Here is a 14,839-nt window from a genome sequence, read left to right on the forward strand (position 1 = left end):
AATGAGAAGGGTCTTATGATTCCACTAGCAGCACTGCATTCCAACTCACCCCCCTCCATCACCTCCTCCAATTACAGGTTTTGGGAAATTGAAGAATCCTCTTATTAAACATGGGGATCCCCTAGACGAGATTCTCATATCAACTACATTAAAAACATCTTCTTCTCTTTCAAATGCCTAGAAAAGGGTTTTCAGATTCCTTAAAGATTGCCAATGTAACTCTGCTGCTGCTGCTGCTAAGTCGCTTCAGTCGTGTCCAACTCTGTGCTACCCCATAGACGGCAGCCCACCAGTCTCCCCCGTCCCTGGGATTCTCCAGGCAAGAACACTGGAGTAGGTTGCCATTTCCTTCTCCAATGCATGAAAGGGAAAAGTGAAAGTGAAGTCGCTCAGTCGTGTCCGACTCTTAGTGACTCCATGGACTGCAGCCTACCAGGCTCCTCCATCCATGGGATTTTCCAGGCAAGAGTACTGGAGTGGGGTGCCATTTCTTTCAATGCATGAAAGGGAAAAGTGAAAGTGAAGTCGCTCAGTCATGTCTGACTCTTAGCGACCCCATGGACTGCAGCCTACCAGGCTCCTCCATCCATGGGATTTTCCAGGCAAGAGTACTGGAGTGGGTCGCCAGTGCCTTCTCCAAAATATAATTCTACACTAGAGCAAATAACAAATATACCCTGGAATTGCAGGTATTCCCATAGCTAAGGCTGGAGGAGTAAATGACAACCCACTCCAGTATTCTTGCCTCAAGAATCCCCATGGAAAGAGGAGCCTGGTAGGCTACAGTCCATGGGGTCACAGAGTCGGACATGACTGAGTGACTAAGCACCATAGCAAAGGATGGAATTAGTTGGAAAGAAATTGTTTTCTCAGGGAATGAGAAGTTCTATCTAGTCTGATGAAAACCCTTTCATTCTTTTCTACAGCTGAGTAATATTTCATTATTATGTGAAATACATGTGCATGTACATATGTGTGTGTCACACATTTTTATCCATTCATCTTGGCCAGAAAAAAGAATGAAATATTGCCATTTGCAGCAACACAGATAGATCCAGAAAATATCATACTAAGTAAATCAGAGAAAGACAAATATCATATATCACTTACATGTGGAATCTGAAAAATAATACAGGTGAACTTATTTACAAAACAGAAATAGACCCACAGAGATAGAATGCAAACTTATGTTACCAAATGGGGAAAAAGGCGAGAGGAATAAATTGGGAGTATGGTGTTAACAGATACATGTGACTATATATAAAGTAGACAAACATCAAGGACTTACTGTGTAGCACAGAGAACTATATTCAATCTGAAAATAAACCATAATGGGAAATATGAAAAGTATATAACTGAATTACTTTGATGTATACCTGAAACTAACAGTGTTGTAAATCAACTATACCTTAATTAAAATTTTTTCAATAAATTATAACCCTTGCCCCTAGAGATGGTGGTAAGTATTCAGCAGTTCCTGAGCAGGGGATTTCAGGTACAAGGCATGCCAGCACACCACTGAGGTGGCCTATAATTCTTTACATGTCTTATGAATTGCCGAAAAGGTAGATGCAAAATAGATCAACAAGTTGTCTACATCAGGAACATGAAAGAAGTTTATCTGAGTTTTAAATTTTGAAAAAGATCCTTAGGTGACTATGACACAAACTTTAGCAGGGATTTAAGAGAAGATATAAAAATATAAAGCCAAACCATAAATATGGCTGCCATAATCTAGGTGAGGTAAGCACAAGGTCAGGGATTTTGCTAGTTAGGGTAAAAGTATGTATAAACTGTGTAGATCAAATACTAAAATTACTTTTATATTAATTTATAGGAATCTATAGTAAGAGTAATTGTCACTATTTCTGATAGTTCCAGAAATACCAGAATAAGAAACTCTAACAAGAAAACAATATTCTGTGAAAAAAATTACCAATAGTATGACTGATCCCTATATAAAATCTAAACAAATGGACGTAGATTCCATCCACATACAAATAGGTTTTGGTTTTATTTCACCTTGCCCTCAAGGTCATCTTTGGGGCTGTTTCTCACAGATGAGCAGATGAAAAGAGTACTTCCAAAAAATATAGTATAAACAGTGGTGCTTTTCTTTTTTGATCTTTGATGGAATTGGATTTATTTTGTGGTTCAGCAGCCTTCAGCATCTTATTAAAAAGTCCTCTGCCATGCTATGAATGTCATCCCCACAATACTCTTATTGGAAAGTTTGGCCCAAATATGAGATGGCTTTCTACAGAAGGTGAAATACAACCATTAAATAAAAAAATAGTAAAATTAGTCTCAAAAGCTTACATTTCTCATGCTAGCCTCAAACAAAGGGAAAATTTTAGTTCCAAATAGAAAAATAAAACATTCACCTTCTATGCAATATAAATTTCAGTCTAAGGCATGGATTCTAAAAGTGTGGTCCAGGGACCTCTAGTCTTCCCTGAAACTGTCTCAGGGCTCTGCAAGCAAAACTACTTTCATAGTAATAATGTCATTTGCTTTTTTCAGTCTCATTCTCTTTCAAGCATTACAATCAAGTTTCCCAGTGGTTCATTAAATGTATATGAGAAATCAAGTATCTTCTGTTAAGCCATGTGGTTCAAGATGGCTGCTCAGGAAGCTCCTGAACTCATCTCCTTCCCCCAATACACCAAATCTATGGAACAATTTTCTCTGAAAAAAGACCTCCAAACTAGTTGAGCAGCTGCTTCATTCACATCAGGCAAAGGAGGAAAAAAAGCCATACTGAGCAAGTAAGAGAGGCAGAGAACCAGTTTTACCATAACCACCCCTCTTCCACCCTTGGCAGCAACCCATGATAAGGAAGGGGATCCATGAACTTGGAGCTTTGCATACCTGAGGAGTGAAGTGTTCATACCTTACATTAGGCAACCCCACTTTTGAGACCTGCACCCAGAGCATTCGGCTTTCAAAAAAGTGGGGGTCACCTCCATGAGACCCAAAGAGCTGTACAGATATGAGAAAGAGCAGTCATTTGAAAAGCACTCAGATTTTATGTGAAAAGACTCATTTCCTCATCTTAAGGCTTCACCAGAGGGGCAGAGGCCTCCTGGGATTCTCTCTGGCAAGGGAGACTGTGGGGTATCATTTTCGTGCTCTCACTCAAAGCCAGTGGGTGCTATTTTGTCCCCTAATAAAACAGTTCTAGATATTTAAGAGATTTTCAGACATGTAAAACATTGCCATATTTAGCACTACTTTTTTACTATGAAGATACATTTTAAAATAAAATTATATCTACAAGTAATGGGTTTATTATTGCTATTTTTAAATAATGTTTTACATTCTTTTCAGTTTTAATTTCTAATATGATAAATATCAATAGGTTCAATCCACATCAACACTAGCTTCTGAGGCGCTTCCTTAATGTTTTAAGAATTTAAATAGCTTTCCTGAGAACAAAGATTTTGAGGACTACTGAAGACTTGAGTATTTCTATCTGTTCTTTATCTCAAAGCTTTGACTTTTGTTATTTTCATAACAGTTCACAATATTGTAAAGTAATTAACCTCCAATTAAAATAAATAAATTTATATTAAAAAATTTGACCTTCTTTTAAGTAAGACAAATATGTAATCATATTATTTTCAAAATGTGCCTTAAAAGATTTGATCCAAAGTGAAGGCATATATGGCAGTAAGTTCAACACTGTGGCAATCTGCAATGATGGGTAAAATACTGAGAAATAGCACCAAGATGAAGAGGAGCATTTCTTTCAGAGAAAAAGTGTTAAACATGCATATACATTACCCTTAATTTCCTATAGTGTACCACAATTTAATATACACTGAATTTAAAAAAAAATCTTAATTTTTAATCAATCATTTTAATCTTACTACTTTAAAAAACACACCTGTGGTGGATTCATTTTGATATTTGGCAAAACTAATACAATTATGTAAAGTTTAAAAATAAAATAAAATTTAAAAAAAAATTAAAAAAAAAATAATCTGGGGGACTTCCCTGGTGGTCCAGTGTGGAGATTCCTTAAAAAACTGGAAATAGACATGCCTTATGATCCAGCAATCCCACTGCTGGGCATACACACTGAGAAAACCAGAAGGGAAAGAGACACGAGTACCCCAATGTTCATCGCAGCACTGTTTATAATAGCCAGGACATGGAAGCAACCTAGAAGTCCATCAGCAGATGAATGGATAAGAAAGCTGTGGTACATATACACAATGGAGTATTATTCAGCCATTAAAAAGAATACATTTGAATCAGTTCTAATGAGGTGGATGAAACTGGAGCCTATTATACAGAGTGAAGTAAGCCAGAAAGAAAAACACCAATACAGTATACTAACGCATATATATGGAATTTAGAAAGATGGTAACAATAACCCTGTGTACGAGACAGCAAAAGAGACACCGATGTATAGAACAGTCTTATGGACTCTGTGGGAGAGGGAGAGGGTGGGAAGATTTGGGAGAATGGCATTGAAACATGTAAAATATCATGTATGAAATGAGTTGGCAGTCCAGGTTCGATGCACGATACTGGATGCTTGGGGCTGGTGCACTGGGACGACCCAGAGGGATGGAATGGGGAGGGAGGAGGGAGGAGGGTTCAGGATGGGGAACACATGTATACCTGTGGCGGATTCATTTTGATATTTGGCAAATCTAATACAGTTATGTAAAGTTTAAAAATAAAATAAAATTTAAAAAAAAAAAGAAAAAAAAATAATCTGGGGGACTTCCCTGGTGGTCCAGTGGTTAAGTCTCCATGCTTCCACTGCTGGGGGCACGTGTTCCATTCCCCATCAGGGAACTGAGATCCCACATGCCATGCATACAAACATAAATAATAAAAATTTAACGTAAAAATAATCTAAACTCAAGAAATATTTTTCCTGCATGTTTCTCACTTGAGGATTATGAAAGAGTCACCAAATGGCAAATACACAGAAACTTATCAAAATTATTTTATAGGATGGTCAAACAAACCTCCCTATTTTGTGTTAAAGAATTGTGATATACTGCTCTTTCTTTTAAAAATAGTTCTTTCAGAGAGCTCAGAAGAAGGCTAATTTTCACTACCAGGCTCTGACAAGATATCTAAATCTTGTGCTGAAATTGCTGGTTCAGGCTTGGACTACTGAGAAGTACCTGCCAATCAAGCAAAATTGTGTGGTGGCTTGTCAATCCTTGTCCACAAGCAATTAGAAGAAAATGACCTACAGCATTTCCATTTGTACAGAGAGAATTTAAAGGCCTGTCTCGAAAGGTGAAAGGCGATTTCATTAAGCCATTGCTGACTGAGAAAGAAGACCCTCTTGATGGGAGTTCAGCACATAAATAACACAGTCCTGGCAATAAACACTAGTAATTGTGCCTTGCAACTAAAAAGGAATTAGGGCAGACATACTAAATATAAAGCAACAGGCATACATTACAACAACTTGCTTTACATTGTTTTTGTGTTTGCTGTCTTAAACTAACATTTTGGTAGATCTCCCAGATTATGTAAACTTTTTGTCTTAACTATGACTTCGGGTACTTTAGGGCTATAGTAAAAATAAAGCTAACTAATGGCTTAATAAATGAAAACTTTTCTCTCTTGTATATTCCTAATACCAAGTATGATGCTTAGGGGTTTTTGGTTTTACTTTTTTGTAAAATTCACATAACACAAGATGTTAACATTTTTGAGTATACAGTTTAGTAGTATTAAGCACAGTCACACTATGCTTAAGCAAGCATCACCACTATGTCCAGAAGGTCTAATGTCACAAAATCAAAACTCCATACCAATTAACAGTAAGTCCCTCTGACCTGCTACTCCAAGTCTTGAATTTTTTCTACCTAGCTGGTATAATATAGTTTGAAGAATAGAGTTCCAAGATTCTGAAGATCTGGTTAACACATCTCTGTCATCATCTCAACTATCATTAGATATTCTTTGATTATCATTAGATACTCTTTCTCTCTTTATAGAAAACCCCTTGACCCTGCTACCTTAAAAGATGGCAAACGTTTGGTGAACTGATATGCATAATCAGTGGAAACCATGCACACACTAGGGTACCTCTCTGAGAATTGGATGGGAATGTGGAGAGGAAAGACTGATCTAATTATCTAACATGGTGGTTTTCTTGCAGTATTATGTCCTTCCTGTGCATAGAAGCAGAGAAAATGGTTTGAAAATAACTGAACTACATAAATATAAAACACAATTTTGTTATTGGTGGTATTAAAGAAAATATCAGGGGCTTTTAAGCAAAGAATATGTGGGTCCAAATCCAACCTCCAAAATTTTTTCTTGCTTTCTGACCAAGTTATTGAAGATTTGTGAACTTCATTGTCTTTACCAGATACATACAGATGGTGATCATTACCTTAAAGCAGTGGCTCTCAGCTGGAGGCAATCCCACCCTCAAAGCAACACTTGGGAATGTCTGTAGAGACATTTTGGGTTGTCCAAGGGTTGCAACTGGCATCTAGTGGGTAGAGAACAGTGTGGTGCTAAACATCCTACAATGCACAGCTCACCTCCCCACCAAAAACTAAGAATTATTTGCCCAAAATGTTGATAGTTGTAAGGTTAAAAACAATCCTGCCTTAGAGCACTATTGTGAGGCTCAAAAGAGATCTCCTGTATTAACACAACTAGCAAAATACTTAGGACATCACAAGTGCTCAAAATATTAGTAGTCCCTTTGTTAGCTTCATTGACCTGTGACTATAAATGTATTATCTACAGCTAAATTTGGATATGCTGAGCTTCCATCTATTTTATTAGCTGGATGTCTAATCTTTTCTTTGAGTTCCTCTCCTAAAACTGTACATGAAGGCCCAAGAAAACTTCCTCTTTTTAAATACATATTTCTGTAATCTCTTGTATGAGCCCCAGATAAGATGGTTTTTCTTCTAGTGTCTATTGGGGTTGGGGTCGGGGGTTGAGGAAAATGCAATCCACTGCCTGCAACTCTGCACATTCTTTGGCCTGTTATCTTCAAATACAGTACAATTACAGAGCAACATTTCGGCGACTGAAAAAAATTATCAGAAAGTTGAATAATTCTAAGTATTAGTAGATACAGGCTTTAGGCTACTTCATTTATTACTGGTGTGAGCAGACAATGGTGCCATCTGACCTAGTACAATTAAATGTATTGATACTCTAATGCAGCAATTCCAGGCTAAGGTGAACAGCCATGATGACCTGCATTGTATTATTTTGGGAATCTGAGAATTGATGGAAGTTGGAGATCATGTGGTAATCTGACTGTCTCTACCTGCAAGAGTAGATTAAAAACTAGCCATTGCATACTAATAAGCATTCAGCAAATAGAAGTAATAACATACATAGTTGGAACCTAAAACACAGTAACTTGTAAAGAAAGCAAAGCAAGAAACAAAAACCAGAATGAGATATATATCATTGTGTGTGTTAGTCACTTAGTCATGTCTGATTCTTTGTGACCCCATGGACTGTAGCCCACCAGGCTCCTCTGTCCATGGAATTTTCCAGGCAAGAATACTGGAGTGGGTTGCCATTTCCTTCTCCAGGTGATCCCCCTGACCAAGGGGGATCGAACCTAGGTCTCCTGCATTGCAGGCAGATTCTTTACCATCTGAGCTACCCGGCAGTCCCCATATATCATTAAACTAAATTTTTAAAAAATTTAAATATATTAAAATTTAAAGAAGATTTTAAAAATCTTCCCCAAAAGATTAGAAATAAGTAAAAAAAATTAAAAAAATAAAATAGTAAGTACAATAATTTGACTGTATATCACTGGAGGCAAGTACTCTGAGGACAAAAGAAACTTAAAAAAAAAACTCAAATTATTTTCAATAGTCAATAGGTTTTTGCAATGTTGATATTGTAATTCAAACATAGTTGTATGTGTACTGTGTGGTTAAAAAAAGAAAAAATTCATTTCTTATATGATATTATACATGTTTCAATACAGGAAGTTTGGGGCTGGTGCACTGGGATGACCCAGAGGGATGGTATGGGGAGGGAGGTAGGAGGGGGGTTCAGGATTGGGAACACGTGTACACCCCTGGCAGATTCATGTTGATGTACGGCAAAACCAATACAATACTGTAAAGTAATTAGCCTCTAAATAAAATAAATAAATTTAAATTTAAAATTAAAAAAAAAGAAAAAATTATGTTGGTACAACTGGTAACAGAGTTTTGTTTTGTTTTTTTTTTGCTTGATGTGGGAGAAAAAAATAACATTTCTGACAGTAATTTAAAGCCTTCTTAGGGTTATGAACTTGAAAGCATTGAAAGGCATGGTGTAAAATTCATGGAAAAAATGTATTTCAGGGACTTCCCTGGGGGTCCAGTGATTATGACTCCATACTTTCACTGCAGGCAGTACAGGTTCAATCCCCAGGCAGGGAACTAAGATCCCACATGCTTCATGGTATAAGCAAAAGTTTAAAAATAAAACAACGTATTTCATAGGTCTCTTCACTGAAAAGTTTTCGGAACTAGGACTAACCTAGTAGCAATTTGCACTACTAGCGCCCAGACTGTGGTCTCCAAATAAAATTTCCTATTAACAGGAAAGGGAGTCTCTAAACAAATGGCTGATTCTGGGTCTGGTGTAGGAAATATATGAGTAACCTGGATCACCTTGTCATATTGTTAAGCAAGGGAGATTTCAAAAATTACTGAAGGCATAGCAGAGTGTTTCAGGAGCCAACTTGAGTTGTCTCCCACTAGCCAAAGTTGTCACCATTTAAGCAACAATGAAATGAAGACTGCGGTGGATTGGAACATTGAGTGTGCTTACATTAAGAAACAAATTATAGTGGCATTTAAGAAAAATAAAGTACATCCATCCCCTTTGGAGGACTATTAAGTAACTGAGTCATTATTGTGAAATAAAGGAAAAGACTCAAACATTTTTCATGCTTTCTTTACAAACTGCTGCTGAGTGTAACAAAATGTTGATAAAAGGTAGATTATCTGAATAGATCTTACACTAACGGTGGCAATTAAACAGAGTTAAATGGTCTAAAGATGTCTTACATGCTGGATCATCGAAAAAGCAAGAGAGTTCCAGAAAAACATCTATTTCTGCTTTACTGACTATGCCAAAGCCTTTGACTATGTGGATCACAATAAACTGGAAAATTCTTCAAGAGATGAGAATACCAGACCACCTGACCTACCTCTTGAGAAACCTATATGCAGGTCAGGAAGCAACAGCTAGAACTGGACATGGAACAACAGACTGGTTCCAAATGGGAAAAGGAGTACGTCAAGGCTATATATTGTCACCCTGTTTATTTAACTTATAATCATAGTACATCATGAGAAACGCTGGGCTGGAAGAAGCACAAGCTGGAATCAAGATTTCCAGAATAAATATCAATAACCTCAGATATGCAGACGACACCAAACTTATGGCAGAAAGTGAAGAGGAACTCAAAAGCCTCTTGATGAAAGTGAAAGTGGAGAGTGAAAAAGTTGGCTTAAAGCTCAACATTCAGAAGACGAAGATCATGTCATCTGGTCTTATCACTTCATGGGATATAGATGGGGAAACAGTGGAAACAGTGTCAGACTTTATTTCTTGGGGCTCCAAAATCACTGCAGATGGTGACTGCAGCCATGAAATTAAAAGACTTATTCCTTGGAAGAAAAGTTATGACCAACTTAGGTAGCATATTCAGAAGCAGAGACATTCCTTTGCCAACAAAGGTCCCTCTAGTCAAGGCTATGGTTTTTTCCAGTGGTCATGTATGGATGTGAGAGTTAGACTGTGAAGAAAGCTGAGCGCTGAAGAATTGATGCTTTTGAACTGTGGTGTTGGAGAAGATTCTTGAGAGTCCCTTGGACTGCAAGGAGGTCCAACCAGTCCATCCTAAAGGAGATCAATCCTGGGTGTTCATTGTAAGGACTGATGCTAAAGCTGAAACTCCAATACTTTGGCCACCTCATGTGCAGAGTTGACTCATTGGAAAAGACCCTGATGCTGGGAGGGATTGGGGGCAGGAGGAGAAGGGGACGACAGAGGATGACATGGTTGGATGGTATCACTGACTCGATGGACATGAGTTTGAGTAGACTCTGGGAGTTGGTGATGGACAGGGAGGCCTGGCGTGCTGTGATTCATGGGGTCGCAAAGAGTCGGACACTACTGAGCAACTGAACTGAAATGAAATGATCTGAAGACGACTTACATGACCCAAAAGGGCACTACTTATAAATCCAAAATTTATTGCAGGAATAGGATACAATATAGCAAAATCATTAAAGTCAATATATGCATCACAACGAAAGGCTGTGTCAAAGCAAGTGGACCCAGAAAAGCCAGGCTCCTCATTGCCTATAAAGCAGTCTTGCAAAAAAGTCAAACCTGAAGCTGATCCAGCCTGTATCAATCTATCAGTTGCCCTGCCACAGGGAAGACAAAGGAACATAATTAACAACACTGTGTGGACACAATTAGCCAAGTACATCTTGTAGAAGAGTCCGCCAAAAAAATTACTTTTTAATATAATATTTGAAAGGAAAAAGAAGTGGGTTTATAGAGTAAATAGATGTAAAAGCATATCAATCAATTGCCACTTGTGGTTAGTGTTCTGATTCTGATTCAAACAAATTGTATATAGAAATTAGGGAAGTTCAAACACAGGATATTTAATTCCTTTAAAAAATAAAAGTTTAAAAAAATTAGGTGTGATGATGACATAGCAACTACAGTTTTTTAATCTTTCAGATACACTGCCTTAGAGTGTTGAGGTTAAATGAAATAATGCACATTTCTTAGCATACATCACCATGCAATAGATGATGGTTATTAATAGCATTTTAAATTAAAGTCAAAATATATTCACCTTCAGGAGTCCTTTCTGCTTTATCAGGATTTCTCATGCCATTTAGGTAAAAATAAAAGGAAGTTAAATTTAAAAGAATATACTCAACTGATGTTCAGAACTTCATCTGGGCTGCAGTAATACAAGTCCCATACAGGTCATTCAATAGATTTAAATTGGCAAGGGCAACAAATTTTCACGTGTTCAACAGCACCTTAACAAATCATTTTCTCCTTTCTGCATTCAGAGAGAACAATTATGTAGAATCTTAAACTTGCAATGACACTGACATGATATTTTTAAAGTGATAATGAACATTTTGCATAATTTGAGAAATTACACTTAATAATTTATTTTTGCTCAATTTTAAAAGTGAAGAGAAAATATCTTTGCCTGAAGCAGAACATTTAGTATGGGCTGAGTTAGCATTGAAAGTGAAGTAGAAGTCACTGTCGTGTCCAACTCCTTGCAACCCCTTGGATTATACAGTCCATGGAATTCTCCAGGCCAGAATATTGGAGTGGGTACCCTTTCCCTTCTCCAGGAGATCTTCCCAATCCAGGGATTGAACCCAGGTCTCCCTCACTGCAGGTGGATTCTTTACCAGCTGAGCCACAAGGGAAGCCTGAGTTAGTATTACTCATATTAATATGCACATACATCTTGAGGCAACACTGTAGACACACTATTGTGACTTTTATGTGTACTGTGTAAACAAAAGATAGAGATTCAGTACAATGAAACAAAATCCAAAACACATTCTTTATTTCCGGGTTAAAATTAACCACCTGACCTTCCTTAAGGCAAATGAATGGAGAAAGATGTTTAATGAAACAGTAACACTCATAATTTGTTTTTTGTTTTCTGGCCATGCCACATGGCATGCAGGATATTAGCTCATTGAACAGGGATCAAACCCATGTGATGATCTAATGTATGTATACATTGTAAAATAATTACCATAGTCATAACATTCATCACCTCACAGTTTGTTTTTTTAATGTTTTTGGTGCAAACGATTAAGAGCTACTCTCTTAGCATATTAAATGCAAGCATACAGTACAGTATTATTAACTATACTCACCATGCTGTAATATTAGATTCCCAGAACTTATAACTGAAAATTTGCACCCTGGCCAACATTCCCTTAATCTACTCTCTGTCTTCGGCCCAACTCAGTAACCACCATTCTACTGTTTCCACACGTAAGTGATGTAAGTGACACCATAGGTTACTATGACAAATTCTATTTGTCCTTCTCTGTCTAGCTTATTTCACTTAGCACTCAGCTTAAGACCCTCAAGGTCTACCCAGGTTGTTGCCAGTAGCATGATTTCCTTTTTACTATTTTTTAAGGACTGTATAACATTCCACTGAGTGTGTGTATGCATATATGTATGTATGTGTGTATATATATGTGTGTGTATACACACACACACACACACGCCTATGCATATATCCAAAATGTGCACACATATGTATATACTTGCATAGTATGTACACATTTGTTGTTGTTTAGTCACGCAGTTGTATCTGACTCTTTTGTGACCCCATGGACTGTAGTCCATCTGGCTCCTCTGTCCATGGGATTTCCCAGTCAAGAATACTGGAGTGGATTGCCATTTCCTCCTGCAGGGGATATTCACAACCCAGGGATCGAACCCATGTCACCTGCATTGGCAGGTGGGTTTTTTACCACTGAGCCATGAGGGAAGCGTGTGTATGTGTATTGCATGCACATGTATAATACTCTGTGTGTGTGTATCTCACATTTTCTTTGTATGTTACATTTTCTTTATCCATTTCTCCATCAATGGACACAGGCTGGTTCCATGTTTTGGCTATTGTAAACAGTGCTTCTATGAATGAACATGGGGGTGCAGATAACTCTTCAAGACAGTGATTTCACTTCCTTCAGATATACCCAGAAGTGAGATTACTGGTTACTATGGTAACTATTTTTAATTTTTTGAGGAACCTGTGTAGTGCTTTTAATAACAGATGTTATCAAATGTTCCCACAGTGTACCAACTTCCCTTTTCTCTACATACTCACCAGTATTTGTCACCTCTTGTTTTCTGATAATAGCCAACCTAACATGTATGAGGTGATAGGTCATTGTTTTTGATTCACATCTCCCTGATGATCAATGATGTTTAACATCTTTGCATGTGCCTGTTGGCCATTTGCGGGTTTCTTCAGAAAATATCTATTCAGGTCTATTCCCCATTTTTAAAAGCAGTGTATTTGCTGTTTGTCATTAAATTATAAGAGGTCCTTATATTGTTGACATTAACCCTTTATTGGATATATGATTTTCAAGTATTTTCTCCCATTCCACAAGTTGCCTTTTCATATTGTTGAATGTTTCCTATGTTGTGAAGAAACTTTTTTGTTTGACATAGTCTTACTTGGCTAATTTTGCTTTGGTTGCTTGTGCTTTTAATGTCTGATCCAAAAGAATCACTGCCAAGACCGATGTCCCCAGATCTTATGTTTTAGCCTAAATTCTACCACCTGAATGAGAAGCCCAAGCTCCAGAAAGTAGCAGGCTCACACCTTGATTTCAGCCTTGCGATACCTTAAGTAAAGAACCTGGGCCCAATGTGTTCAGACTTCTGACTTCCAGAAGTATGAGCTAATAAGGGGGTTTCATTTTAAATCACCAAGTATGTAACAATTTTTTACACCAAACTAGAGAATTGCAGGCAGCTTCCCTGGTGAAGAATCTGCCTGCAATGCAGGAAAAAAGGGTTTGATTTCTGGGTGGGGAAGATCCCCTGGGGAAGGAAATGGCAATCCACTCCAGTATGTTTGCCTGGGAAATCCCATGGATAGAGAAGCCTGGTGGGCTACAGTCTATGGGGTCACAAAGAGTCAGACACAACTGAGTGACTAAGCACCTTATCACCTTAGAAAACAAATGCACCAGGTAAGACGTAACCACAAATGTGCACTCATGTGATTTAAATAGAAATGTCACTGTGTAATTTAATTACATAATCAATTAAAAACAATAAATTGCCTATCAGGTAGCATATTCAGAAATATAGACTTGTTTTTCAAATTATAAACACTTTTTTTCCATGTACAAAACTGTGAGGATGAGTATTTGACAAAGCAACAATTACATGAATCATGATGCAAGGATCTTTGAAGGGTAGTGCCTTTAAAGACTTTAGAGTCCTTTGAAGGCAGTTGGTCCCTAGCACATAGCTACTCTTCTAGAACAATTTTGCCAAATGGCTTCCTAGGAATCCCTAGGTTGGGCTTTCCTTCTGTTAGGTTGAATTTTCCTTAAAGAGATTTGCACTTACTAGTTAGGATCAAAGGGTGAACTGCTTTGGTGTGCTGTGTGCTGAAGGAGATTTATGAAGCCATCTCCTGAGGCTCTGGGGTTATTTCTAGGAGTAAGTTATTACTTTATTATAAGCTGCATTTTCCAAACGCCAAGTGGATAGGACAGGACTCGAGTGGATAAAGTCCCTGGAGGCCTATCTCTTCAGAAGTTTCAGTGTAAAGGTAAAGTTTAGCCAGAGGAGTATGTCATCAAGAGAAACTTTTGATAGTGAAATTCTCTTTAAAAAGCTTTCCAGACTATTCATATCATCGAAGAATTGTTTCTAAAAAGTGTATAGAATATATGGAAGTATTTTGTGAGAACATGAACTCATTTTAAGCACTGGCAATCAAGACCTAAAGAGATTTATGAGGTTGTGATGGCTTTTTTATTTTTTATTTTTTTTAATTTTTAAAATTTTACGTTGGGGTATAGTTGATTATCAATGTTGTGATTACTTAATTTTCAAGAGCTGTTAATCTCCTGGTGCAGGGTAAATTTCACTTCAGTTTTAGACTATAACGTGGTCATACAGGAACTCAGTGTGAGTTTTCCTCAAAAGACAATCAATCATACTTAACTTTGTGAAGGGTATGTGTTTGTGTATGTATAGAGACTTAATTCATACATTCATTTTTACATGCCTATCTTACTTCTTCCAGTTCTCCCTT

At 37.4% G+C, this 14,839-nt stretch overlaps 1 long non-coding RNA gene across 1 annotated transcript in view; it reads right to left on the reverse strand.

Moving 5' to 3' along the window:
- Positions 1-10,191: 10,191 nt before the first annotated feature.
- The window catches only part of LOC123331776, a 496,106-nt gene continuing 491,458 nt past the window's right edge, over positions 10,192-14,839 (reverse strand). The window contains exon 5 of the long non-coding RNA XR_006548547.2: positions 10,192-11,435. This is a non-coding gene — a long non-coding RNA (uncharacterized LOC123331776). The remainder of the gene's footprint in view (positions 11,436-14,839) is intronic.

This window comes from Bubalus bubalis, chromosome X (assembly GCF_019923935.1).
Source record: "Bubalus bubalis isolate 160015118507 breed Murrah chromosome X, NDDB_SH_1, whole genome shotgun sequence".
In the NCBI taxonomy this organism is placed as follows: Eukaryota; Metazoa; Chordata; class Mammalia; order Artiodactyla; family Bovidae; genus Bubalus; species Bubalus bubalis.